The 11,379-nt window shown below is 42.1% G+C and overlaps 1 long non-coding RNA gene across 2 annotated transcripts; it reads left to right on the top strand.

Moving 5' to 3' along the window:
• Positions 1 to 203: 203 nt before the first annotated feature.
• On the top strand, positions 204 to 11,235 carry LOC139070490 (uncharacterized). 2 transcript variants are annotated; one of them, XR_011520986.1, is made up of 4 exons: positions 204 to 544; positions 4,704 to 5,230; positions 5,350 to 5,400; positions 6,205 to 11,235. It is a non-coding gene; the product is annotated as an uncharacterized lncRNA (long non-coding RNA). The 2 variants fall into 2 exon arrangements; XR_011520985.1 differs by having other exon boundaries at positions 204 to 5,230.
• The last annotated feature ends 144 nt before the right edge of the window (positions 11,236 to 11,379 follow it).

The following is an 11,379-nucleotide window of genomic DNA, read 5'->3' as shown; positions in this document are numbered from 1 at the left end:
AAAAGACATATAAATATGAAATTTGTTTCATTCACACCTAAAGATGAATGAAAAAAAAATGTTAAAAAAATCATGGTTGAAGATTTCATAATTCATGCATCAAAGGGTTAATGCAGAAATTCACAGCTTGTTCTGCGCCGGCACCATCTAGAGGCAAATATATATATATTGCACCTTTCAGTCCCTCTCTTACTACTTCTGCTACTTCTGTGATGACGCTGACGCAACACCTCTCGTCTCGTGAACGTGCTCTTTAGTCAGCCTACTGAGCAACATCATATTGTTTTCACAGCTATTGTTCTTATATTATGCTGTTCATTCATACATATCCATATATATGATAAAGAATGACTTATCCAGAAGTAATGTCACCAATTCTGCATCAGTTTTACGAACATGTAAACTGTATGATTGACATCGTTACGTAAGAGCATGTCTAACGCTGTCGGTTAATGCTGGGCGGTGCTCAACTCAAACGGCAACAAGCTCTACGAAACGGGGACAGACTTAGCAAAAAGAAAACTTGATGTCATCACAGTACAGGGTAAGTACATGGTTTTTACAAAAAGTCATACACAATTCCTGAAAGGGGGGAAACTCTGGATTGCTGCTTTAAGTCTAACTGGGATGAAGAACAGCGATGAGTTTGTTCACACACCAGCAGCATGTTCCACTGAACGAGCTCTCCGGTCCGGTGGTCATTGACGGTGAAACTGGGAATCAAAATGTTTGAAAATTTGAACTTAATTTTAACATTTGGAATAGAAAACAAAACAAAGAAAACATCAAAGATTAATTAGGCCTTTACAATAAATAATCAGCTTTAATCAGAAGTGAGACTAAAGGTGGTTGCTTTAAGTTTCCTGACAAAGATGGAGAGCCAGAGGTTACCGAAGCCATCTGCAGGCTTTGTGCTTTGCAACTCATTTACTCTCCCTCTCTTGCTCTTTGACCTCTCCTTCACACACACACACACACACACACACACACACACACACACACACACACACACACACACACACACACACACACACACACACACACACACACACACACACACACACAGAGGATATGCAAACACAGGCTGAGATAAAAGCAAAGAGCTGATTAGACTGGGAAAGTGAATCAGTGCGGACAGCCAATGGAACGAGGCACCGATGAGAGTTGCTCACTAGGTTGTAATCGATGGCTGCACACCATCTGTACAGAGGTTTGTGTGTGTGTGTGTGTGTGTGTGTGTGTGTGTGTGTGTGTGTGTGTGTCCCCTCCCCCAGCCCTTCTCATTTCTGAGTAACTGCTACTCTGTCCATACAAACAACAAAATCTACCAACTCTAGCTTTGAAAAGCTGTTAGTAAACTATAGTTTAATTAATCAAAATTATAAAAACAAACATTCTGAGTAATTCTAATACTTCCTGTTTCCATCTTTAACAATTTGTTTAAAAAAAAGGGTTTTACAGGGACCAAATCAAAACTGTTCGTTTCCTGTCTGACCTTCACAAACAACAACTGGTGGCTGCTTGTAAAGACGTTACAGTTTGCAGACTTTGGTTCTTTTTGGGAAAAATCCTCATTTTTTATGAATAATTCCTTCCATGATGTTAGGGTGTGGTAGAGACCAGAGCACAACCCACTTGTATCATTACTCTAGTGTGACATTTCCTACTTCCATCACAGGGAAACTCAAACCCTAAAGCTCTTAGGGTAGAATAAAACATTTGTTCTCTTTTTCGTCAGTTTCTTGGGATCTACATGGAATTAGCTGATAACAGATTCATGCTTTTAATCACTCAAACCTTGTATTCACAGTGAAACCACGCATCAGGCCAGTGGTTTTCAATCCTGGTCCTGGAGGGCCAGTGTTCTGATGTTTTAGATCTAACCCTGCTTCAACACACCTGATTTAAGTCGGCAGGTGATCTGCAGAGCCTGATGAGCTGCTGCAGGTGAATCAACCACTGAGGCCCTGTCCTCACGTAGCCAGGGATTTGCCAAAACGTAGATATTTTTCTACGTTTTGGCCTGTCATCCACACGAAAACGGATCTTTTTAAAAACTCCGGCCAAAGTGAAGATCTGCGTTTTCTCCGTTTTGGGTGTCTGTGTGTGGACAGACAAAACCGGAGTTTTAAGGTCCGCAACGTCACTTTCCGCGACAAAAAAATGCTGACATCACGTGTACGACCTGTGTTTACACTAGCCGACATCATGGATGCCCTCAGAGCTGCGCTCGCTTTATCAATTGTCCAAGCGCTTTCTGCTTGTTTGTTTTTGCAAGTGGAATTACTGCTCCTTGCGGAAGACCACAGACGAAGGACGAGGTTAAGAACGGGGGAAGTACTGCCGCCTACAGGTCTGGCATGTCCTTAACAACGTATTTATCCGGGTACGCGTGGACAGAGTTTCTTTTTAAACGAGGTGGTGTGGATGCAAGTTTTTGGAGGGGCGGATATTCATAAAAAAAAAAACCTGGCTACATGTGGACTAGACCTAAGTCTAGTAGGTTGGAGCAGAGGAACCCCCCAAATGTGCTGGATACCTGCCCTCCAGGACCAGGACTGAGAACCACTGGCTGAAATTTTCTAAAAACGAGTACTGAAGTGAGTACAGGCTGAAACTCTACCCTCATATTTTCATGTTGACAGCTAAAATGAAATGCTTTGAAATCATATCCCCACTCCTAACCTAACCTAGGCTTCACACACATGTTTCACTCCCTGTCTGCTGTTGAGTGTGTATTTCAGCGGCGTTACACACAGGCCTGGAATAGTTACAGCATTTTCACATGTTTTTGTGGACGAGGACATTTCTAGAAAGGACGCCATGTTAATGATGATAATTTTAGAAACAAAGGAAAAACGAAAAATCTATTTAGGAAAAATTGTGTTTCTGTGCGGACTTTTCACATTTGGGATGGTTTGTTATTCCTATGTGAATCCCAAAACCCTGGGTAATTGTCTTTCTTGTGATGTAGCGGTATCGTGTCCTGCAGTTACACGTAGATTTGATGCTGAATCCCAATCCTAGAGGGTCCTTCGGGTTTTAGATGTTTCCCTGCTTAGGCACCTGATTTCAATCAACCTGTGATTCACCGTATTTAACGCAACTTGATAGGCTGAATTTGTAATGAGTTGGAGTAACAGAGTAGAGAAACATCTGAAACATGCAGGATAGGACACAACAGCTCTGGAGGGATATGTCCGCTTCATAAGGCAGGATTTCCAAACATGAGAAGCACACACACACACACACACACACACACACACACACACACACACACACACACACACACACACACACACACACACACACACACACACACACACACACACACACACACACACACACACACACACACACACACACACACACGGAACCTTCTCCTGCAGAGATGAAAACAGAAAGCACCTATTTGACACCTCTTCACAGTTAAACGGGCCTCTCCACCAGCAGACGGTGTTACGGCCCAAACGGACCACCCGGCTCGCCGACATAACGCATTTCTGATTCTCCTGCTCAACGTGCTTTTGTTAGACCCTCATCTCAGCCCACCCTTCCCTCCTGTCCATCTCCTCATCTATCAGCCTGCTGCGTGACTCATGTATTATTGTAGCGCTAACGCAGGGAAGCACCCGCTGACCGGAAGATCTGCTTCTGCAGATTGAGCCTCGGACTAAATGACGCTTCCTGTCTCCCACCCCATATTCTCCGTCTGATGTTACTACAGAACCATTTCATCAACATTAAATGGCGTGTGCTACTGTATAGACTCCATAAACGATTAGCGTCCATTTAACATGTAGATCAGAGCTCGTGCTTGTTTTCAACACTGAAAAGCTCATTTTTTCATTGGCAAACATATGAAACTAGTTCAGTTAGGCTTTTCCATCTTGGGAATAACTATAGTTTCTATTCACTTTTAAAACGTGTTCTCCTCTATGAACATTTGTCATCTTCAAATGAAACGTGACAAAACAAACAGTCTAGGGGAACGCTGAAGTGAAACGTACTCTCCTGAACCTACAGGTATTTGCTCTCCCTGCAGCAGAACGCCATATTAATCAGAAGTCGGAGGTCACAGCAGGTTTGCATTGAATCAAGTGAAAAACACACCCTGACACATGTTACAAATGGAACCTGCACTCTTCACCACCGATACATCTGCATTTATGTCAAAGTGGTCCAAGGGAAAGGCAAGCTCGGGCCAGTGATCCCAATCAAACCAGTTCTGACGGACAGACTGAGTGAAGGCTCTGATCGAGGAGATCAAAGACGATGAACAATTGGAAGACTTTTGTTTTTGCTTGGTGTCTAATGGCAGGGTTAACCGGGAGGATGTGTTAAAGGTTGGAGCTGCAAATCTGAAGGTTTTTCATTTAATTTTTGCTACGACTTCCTTCAGGGTGGGGCCGAGCGGGAGGCGAAGGGGTGAACGAGTCTGCAGGACTGAGATGAATTCACATGGGAGTTGATGGGAAGTGCTCTCACATCACTTCCTGTCTTTGTTTGAGCCGCTATTTTCAATGCTTGGAATGTAGTTCCTGTTAGGAGGTGAAGGAATTCAAAACAAGTTCATTAACCTTTGCAAAAAAAATAAAAATTAAAGGAGCAACCAGGCTGGGAAGGGCTTTAGGATGAGCGTGGATGAAGTAGTTGCTTTTTAATTGCTTTGAAACACTTTTCATACAGTTTTTGTTTTACAGTGGATGGAAATCCCGGCTGAGTAGAACCGTGTGTAACTGAGTGTGTGGGGACGATGAAAAAATGTGCGACACACCCGCTTCACATCCTGCTTCAGGTCTGTCCTTGTATCTCAGGCCTTCATCCAGAAACAAACGCTTCCACTCACACAACATGGACACACACACTCAAAGTTAACAAAGAAGTGTCTGTGTATACATGCATTATCCCGCCGCTAACATCAACTGCATATCTGACTCAAACAATGCTCGTATTTTTCCCATTTGTCCCTCTTGTGGCCCAAATCAGCGCATTTTAACATCTGAATGACTGAATGAGGAGGAGATGCCGGTCGGGCTGAGCTCCCCTACTGTACATCAGGTCTGAGGGCTCTCAGATTTCTCCTGGGAGATCTCAGTGGTGCTCAGTTCGGTGCACAGAGACGAGCGGGAAGTCCACATTTTTTCTCCAGAACAGTCCTCAGTTCCACTAAAGACTTTCCAGGAAACTGTAGTCAGACGCTGGGGGATTTGAACTGAATTACAGCAAGGTTGTATTTTTTTTCTTCATTTGTTTTAATAAATCCAACTTGTCAGTCCTTTAGCAAACTGTGCACAAGCTCTCAGTTTTTGGATATTAACCCATTAATACTCACTATTTTTAAACCAGAGAATGTGTTCCTGAATCAGAAGGACCTGAGAATCTCTCTCTGGGATGAAAGTGAGTATTTTAAAGTTCAAGCTTCTTGTTTCGCAGTGATGGTGTGATAAGGTGCAGAAAATGGATGTTTGTTAATATGGATGGATGGATGGAGCCTGGCCTGCCAATCTCGTCCTCTGTCTATCCTACACAGAGGACAAGTCTGGCTACTCAGAGGCAGAGAGCACCATGGGGTGGGGGCAGCTCAAGAACAACCAATCAGAGGAAAAGCAGAAATGACCACTGTATTGTGTGATGCTGTACTTTTTTAGCTGTACTCAAAGATGGCGTCTGGCGACATTGCAAATATCTTTCTGTAACACTTCTTGTTGTGATTTTAAGACATGTTCAAGTCATTTAGAACAGAGGAAAGAGCCGCAGCGAACTCCGCTTATGCCACCATCGTCGTCATTTTTGAGAAACTGAGCATCGCGGCGTGTGACGTACACTGCTCGTGCTCGGCACTGATTAGCTCGGTTGGAATACTCGGGGTGGGGTTACATTTGCAAACCTTGTGTGGTTGGTTGGTAAACTGATGAGTGGATTGATTGGTTAGAAGGGTGGGAGGGTCGGTCGGTTGGTGGATGGATGGATGAACATCACACTCTGAGTTGATGGAGGAAAATCTCACTTTCTTTGCTGATCTCTAATGAAACTAAAAACTAAAACAAATGTGTTTTAATTAATAATAAAATTCTGCTAACTTCTGATCAGACTATCATCAAGCATTAAACTTCATCTATGATTGTGTTGAATCACCCCTTTAGTTATGCTACTGAGCATGTTTAAAGCTACTTTTGTTTCTGTGTTGTTTTATGTGAAAAGTTGGTTGAAAGATCAAAGGAAAGCCAAAGTTGAAGAACACAGAGACAGTAATGGATTCCTGTGATGGACGAGAGAGCTGTCCAAGGTGTCCCGAGCCTCACCTGATGACTGCCAGAGAAGGCACTGGCTCGCTGAGATCCTGAGGAGAAGCAGTAGAGAAAATGAGGGAGTGAGTAATGGATGCCCCGGGTTAAGCACCATGAAGTTCAGCAGGCCTTGTTATAAAACGCTGTCAGACTGGATTTGGCTTGATTTGCTTTCCAGTGGAGAGAATAATTGTATTCATACGGATACCATTGTCCAGGACCGTGTAGCTATGGACGGTAAAAAAACTGGAGACAGACAGGAGATCAAATAGCGGTAATGCAGAGATGGTAGAGCCGAGTTCCTGGGGTTCTGCTTTAGTTTGACACAAGCATCCATCTGAATTTTAGTCTGATTTAACAAAACTGTCTCTTGGCTATCTGTGCTCAGTTAGCACTGGATATCTTTTTAATGAACCCACCATTAAGATGCTCATAACATCTTAAATATGGGTTCATTATTATCTCTGTGGTCCTTTGATAGCTCCTGTAAATTCCCTCTAAATGAACACAGCTTGGTGCTTTCCTGCAGACCAGTCACACAAAAATCAACGAGAATCAGGTTATTATCTAACAAGAGGAGCAGGGCAGTCTTTATTTATGTAACGTCCAGCAATGGTCAGTTTTCACCTAAAAACTGACCTACATGCCACCGGTCACCGGAAGACATACCTTCCAGCTCTAAGGTGGATTTCTTATTCTACCTTCCAACACGCAACAAGGTTCTGCAAACCTTGTTGACATTTCAGGAGGAACACGATGTCAGCCTGTGTTCCCAAACAAGGCCTTCTTCTGATAACACCACAGGATTCCTCGTGCCTCTGAATAAAGTGACTATTTTCAGCCCATATGAGTTAATCAATCGTGAAATAGAATAAACAAATGTTATATGAAATGATCAATAATGTTTTGATTAATCTGTGCTCAAATTAATAGGGTTGATTAATCTGTGCTTAAATTAATAGGGTTGATTAATCTGTGCTTAAATTACTCTGGTTGAAATGAAACATTTTGATATTATGATCAGTAATGTTGGTTTAACAAGTGAATCATTATCTACACTCAGACACAAGGTTCATTAGAGATAAATTAAAGTTAAGTAACCGTTGTGACACATAGATATTTTCTTAGCCACAAATCAGAACATCCTGTATCTGAAAGAGGCGTGACGTTATGAGGTTTGCTTGTGAACACCCCTTAACAATTGCACGTTCCAGTTGGCCAAGAATTCATAATATGAGAATATTAAAACAGAATCACTTACAGTGATTCAGCACTTCAACTTCCAGCTTGGTGCTTGGTGCTTTCCAGCATCCTGTGAGATTCAGCATTCAGTTCTAGAGAAAGCTAGAGACAGGCCATTTGTAGCGAAACCTCTTTAACCCAGAGCATTTTTGACAAGCTGTCAAAACCCTCCTACACGCTAACAGCTGACACAGCAAAACGGTTCCTTCAGCTATTCAGAAACAGCTGTTCTAGACGCAAACGATTTCATCTATCTGTTGTGACCCGAAACATCTCTGGACTGGAGAGTCGGTGCTGCGGTTAATCTACCAAACCTCGGTGCCCAGAGGTCATCCGACCTCCCTGACCTTCGGATCCTTGAAGAGGGTCTCCAAAGAAAGGGTGAGGTAGACACACAGATTGCGTCTGATGCCTTTGTGATGAGAACCAACTTCATAGCTTAATGCAAACCAAATTCTCCCTTTTACACCCAGAACTCAGTTCTTCTAGATACGAAGGTTCTGATAAACTTTCACACATAGTCACCATACATCAGATCCCATCCTCTTAGTTTCATCCATCACAGTAGCATTGGTTAAGTTGTCATGTTTTTATTTGTTTAGAAAATAAATCTCTTATCTTTTATAAACCTGACTCTGCCTGAATTGAGACGAAGAGTGTGTTTGATCCCTGAAAAAGAAAAAGAATCCTAGAATCTTCTGATGAAACATCCAAAGACCAAGCAGGTTGATATTCTATTTTTAAATAGAGTATCAGAGCTTATTGGTCATAAGTAGAGGTAATACATTAAGCTTAAAAGCACAACATTTACTATCCTACATTTATCACCCAACTCTGTGGGTTAAAAAAGTTCTCCTTAGCTCAGGGAGGTCCCTTAAAGGAGCAATATGTAAAAATTCTACAGTCATGGCGGAAGGAAGGTTACAACTAAACAGATCTACTCCTGTGTTGTTGTCAATTTTTTGCTTTAAAAAAACAAGAGGGTCATAGTTACTGTTTACAATCAGTGAGTTTGTGACATTGCTGAGTCTGCATTTATTCAAGTGTAATTTGACACTGGCAGGTAAAAAGCTCCAGAGTTGTTTAAAGAACAGAAGCCAGTAAAATAGAGGGATACAGAAGCCGTTTTTAAAAACAATTTTGTCAATTTGCCGCAACGCTGTGGCGGAATCAGGGAGCTTTAGATCACTCATAAGTGGTCAGACCTTGGCGGAAATGTGGCACAATCGTGTCCTTTTTGCAAAAGATTTCACAAAGGTGGTATTAAGGGGGTAGTGGGGTGGTCTCTGCGCTGTTGCGAACTTAGGTTTATCTTGGACAAAACTTGCTTTTTATAGCAATCAAAGCCGTGCTCATTAAGGTTTTTTTTTTTCAACAAGCCGCTCCCAAAGGTGTCTGTCCCTCACTGTCTCTGCGTAGGCTCTGGTGATCTGACCTCCAGCTCTAATGGAGAAAACCTCCAGGAGCGTTTATCCAGATTATCATCCCAGCTGGTTCTGTTTACAAAAAGATGAACTGACTGCCAGTTTTTTCATTCTTAATATACTTGCCGGCCTGAGCTTGACATTAACTCCCCACATGATCATGACAGGCCCCTCTGTTGCACCAAGGCGTAAAATGCATTCACAAGTCCAGCATTGCGGTAGTATTACTACCAAGCATGATGGCACGAATGCCGCAAAATTCCCAAAACGCCATGCCGCCATGGCGCGTTCATAAGACACACCATGGTGGCAGTATCACTTATTTGCTAGCGTGGTGTGTCTTCTAAAACGGGCTACAGGTTCTTGTACCCCTAAGAAGCCACAGCATCTTTTTGTTTTACTCTATCGGGTGAAGCAGGCTCGAGGCTAACATTGGGCTAACAATGCTAACGGTGAGTCATAAGCAAATGGTCAGCTTTAAAAACATGTCAAGCCAGTTTTTCAATTACCAATAACTCGATTTTACAGTGAAATGTTTGTGTGATGTGAATAACGAGTCAATCGTGGTGTTTTACTTCCTTTCATGAGTCGCTCAGAACTATAAAAACAGGATGACAAACAACACTTCCTGTAATGCCAGAGACATATTACCGTAATACCTGTAGTAAGTGCTCTCTACCGTGAACACCCAAGAGTGCTAACACCAGATATAACAATGTATTTTTCTACCCATCAACCCACTGTATATGACTCGTCTTTGTTCATCATCTATGATATTTTGGCACTGATGCATAACAGCCATGAAACTCACGGAACGGCAGTGAGAGTCATTTTCAGATTAGCAAAATAGACTGCAGTAACCAAATTTTACCACAGGATATCACTCTTCATTCTTACTTATTGCTCCTATAACTTCTGTCAAATCAAAAGTGTAGGAAAATATGTTTAGTATCAGTAAGCATTGGTTATCGGCAGTGTTGGGAGTAACGCCGTTTAAGTATAACGGCGTTTCTAACGGCGTTCTTTTATAGGTAACGGAATAATCTAATTAATTACTTTTCCCGTCGTTGCAACGCCGTTACCGTTACTGGGGACGGAACGTTGTGCGTTACTATGTGCTTGTCGAACGTTGAGCAGCAGTGTGAGTCTTTCTGACCGCCACGCTTCAGCTGCAGGCAGGGAGAGAGAGGTGTCGGTAACGCGCTTACAAACACGATGATGATTGGCCGGGTGGGCGGAGACCCTCACTGTCTCAGTCGCTGCATTCTGTAGACACAACGGGAATAACTCTGTTTAAAATAACCGCGTTAATAAAAAATATTTCTTTCTGTAACGAGCAAACTGATTAATTACGTCTTCTTTTATCAAAACGTCGTTTCTGTTACTGATAAGAAAATGCGTGCGTTAAGCAGCGCGGTGTGTTGAAGCTGTCATCATCAGCTGATCAGGAGCTAAAGAGGTAGATGTTTTCATCCAAGTGCATCACGGCCCATGAAGAACGAGGAGGACGTGATGAATATCTACGGCTGCAGACCCCCGCAGATTTGTTGCTGCAGCAGCAAATCTGCGGGTCTGCAGCCGTGCCCTTAGCGTGACAGCGGGACGTCCCGAAGGTCCGCTCACCTGTTCACCGCTCAGACGTCCTGATCTTCTGCCTTCCTAGATCATCCAGCTGTAACCTGTTCCTGATCGTGTCTTTAGTCCCGCTGTAACACTGATGCATCAGTCTCAGACGTCATGGAGCTCAGGTGTTATTGGAACTACCTGTGTGTGTTTACCACCCAGCTTCAGCTCTTCTGTGGTTGGGTCTGACCCAAGTTAGTAAATGTAAGTCCTCCATCAGATCTGTGCCTCTTCTAGTGTCATTTTAAAGGATATTTATTTATTTATTTAACCGTTACTAGATTACCAGCAACAGAAATGCTAGTAAAAACACACAATTATGTGAAGCTGGAAAAATTAGAATACTGTGCAAAATTACATTTATTTCTGTAATTTAACTAGACTGAGATTTAAAGGCTCGGGAACCTTTGCAGGTGTTTCTATTTGCAATTTTAAATTTTAGCTGATTGGGTTTTTGTTAAATATCACACAGTGACCTTTTAATAGTCTAGATTAGTGTAATGTTCGTATTAGTAGTTCCTCCTGTTAAGTGCGTATTAGTTTAAATTATTCAGGTTTATATAAAACATTTGGACATACATTTTATTATGTTCCAGTCATTAGTCATTTATATTTTACTATTGTAGTAATTCTTGCATTCTTTAATGAAAAAAGTAACTAAGTAGTTACTTTTGTTGGTAATTAGTTACTTTTATGATCTTGTAACTCAGTTAGTAACTGAGTAACTCAGTTAGTAACTGAGTTACTTTTTTGACAAAGTAATCAGTAACTATAACTAATTACTTTTTTAAAGTAACGTT

Source organism: Nothobranchius furzeri, chromosome 6, assembly GCF_043380555.1.
Source record: "Nothobranchius furzeri strain GRZ-AD chromosome 6, NfurGRZ-RIMD1, whole genome shotgun sequence".
Lineage (NCBI taxonomy): Eukaryota > Metazoa > Chordata > Actinopteri > Cyprinodontiformes > Nothobranchiidae > Nothobranchius > Nothobranchius furzeri.
The sequence above is the reverse complement of the archived record's forward strand: the minus strand, read 5'-3'. Positions and strand labels throughout refer to the sequence as shown.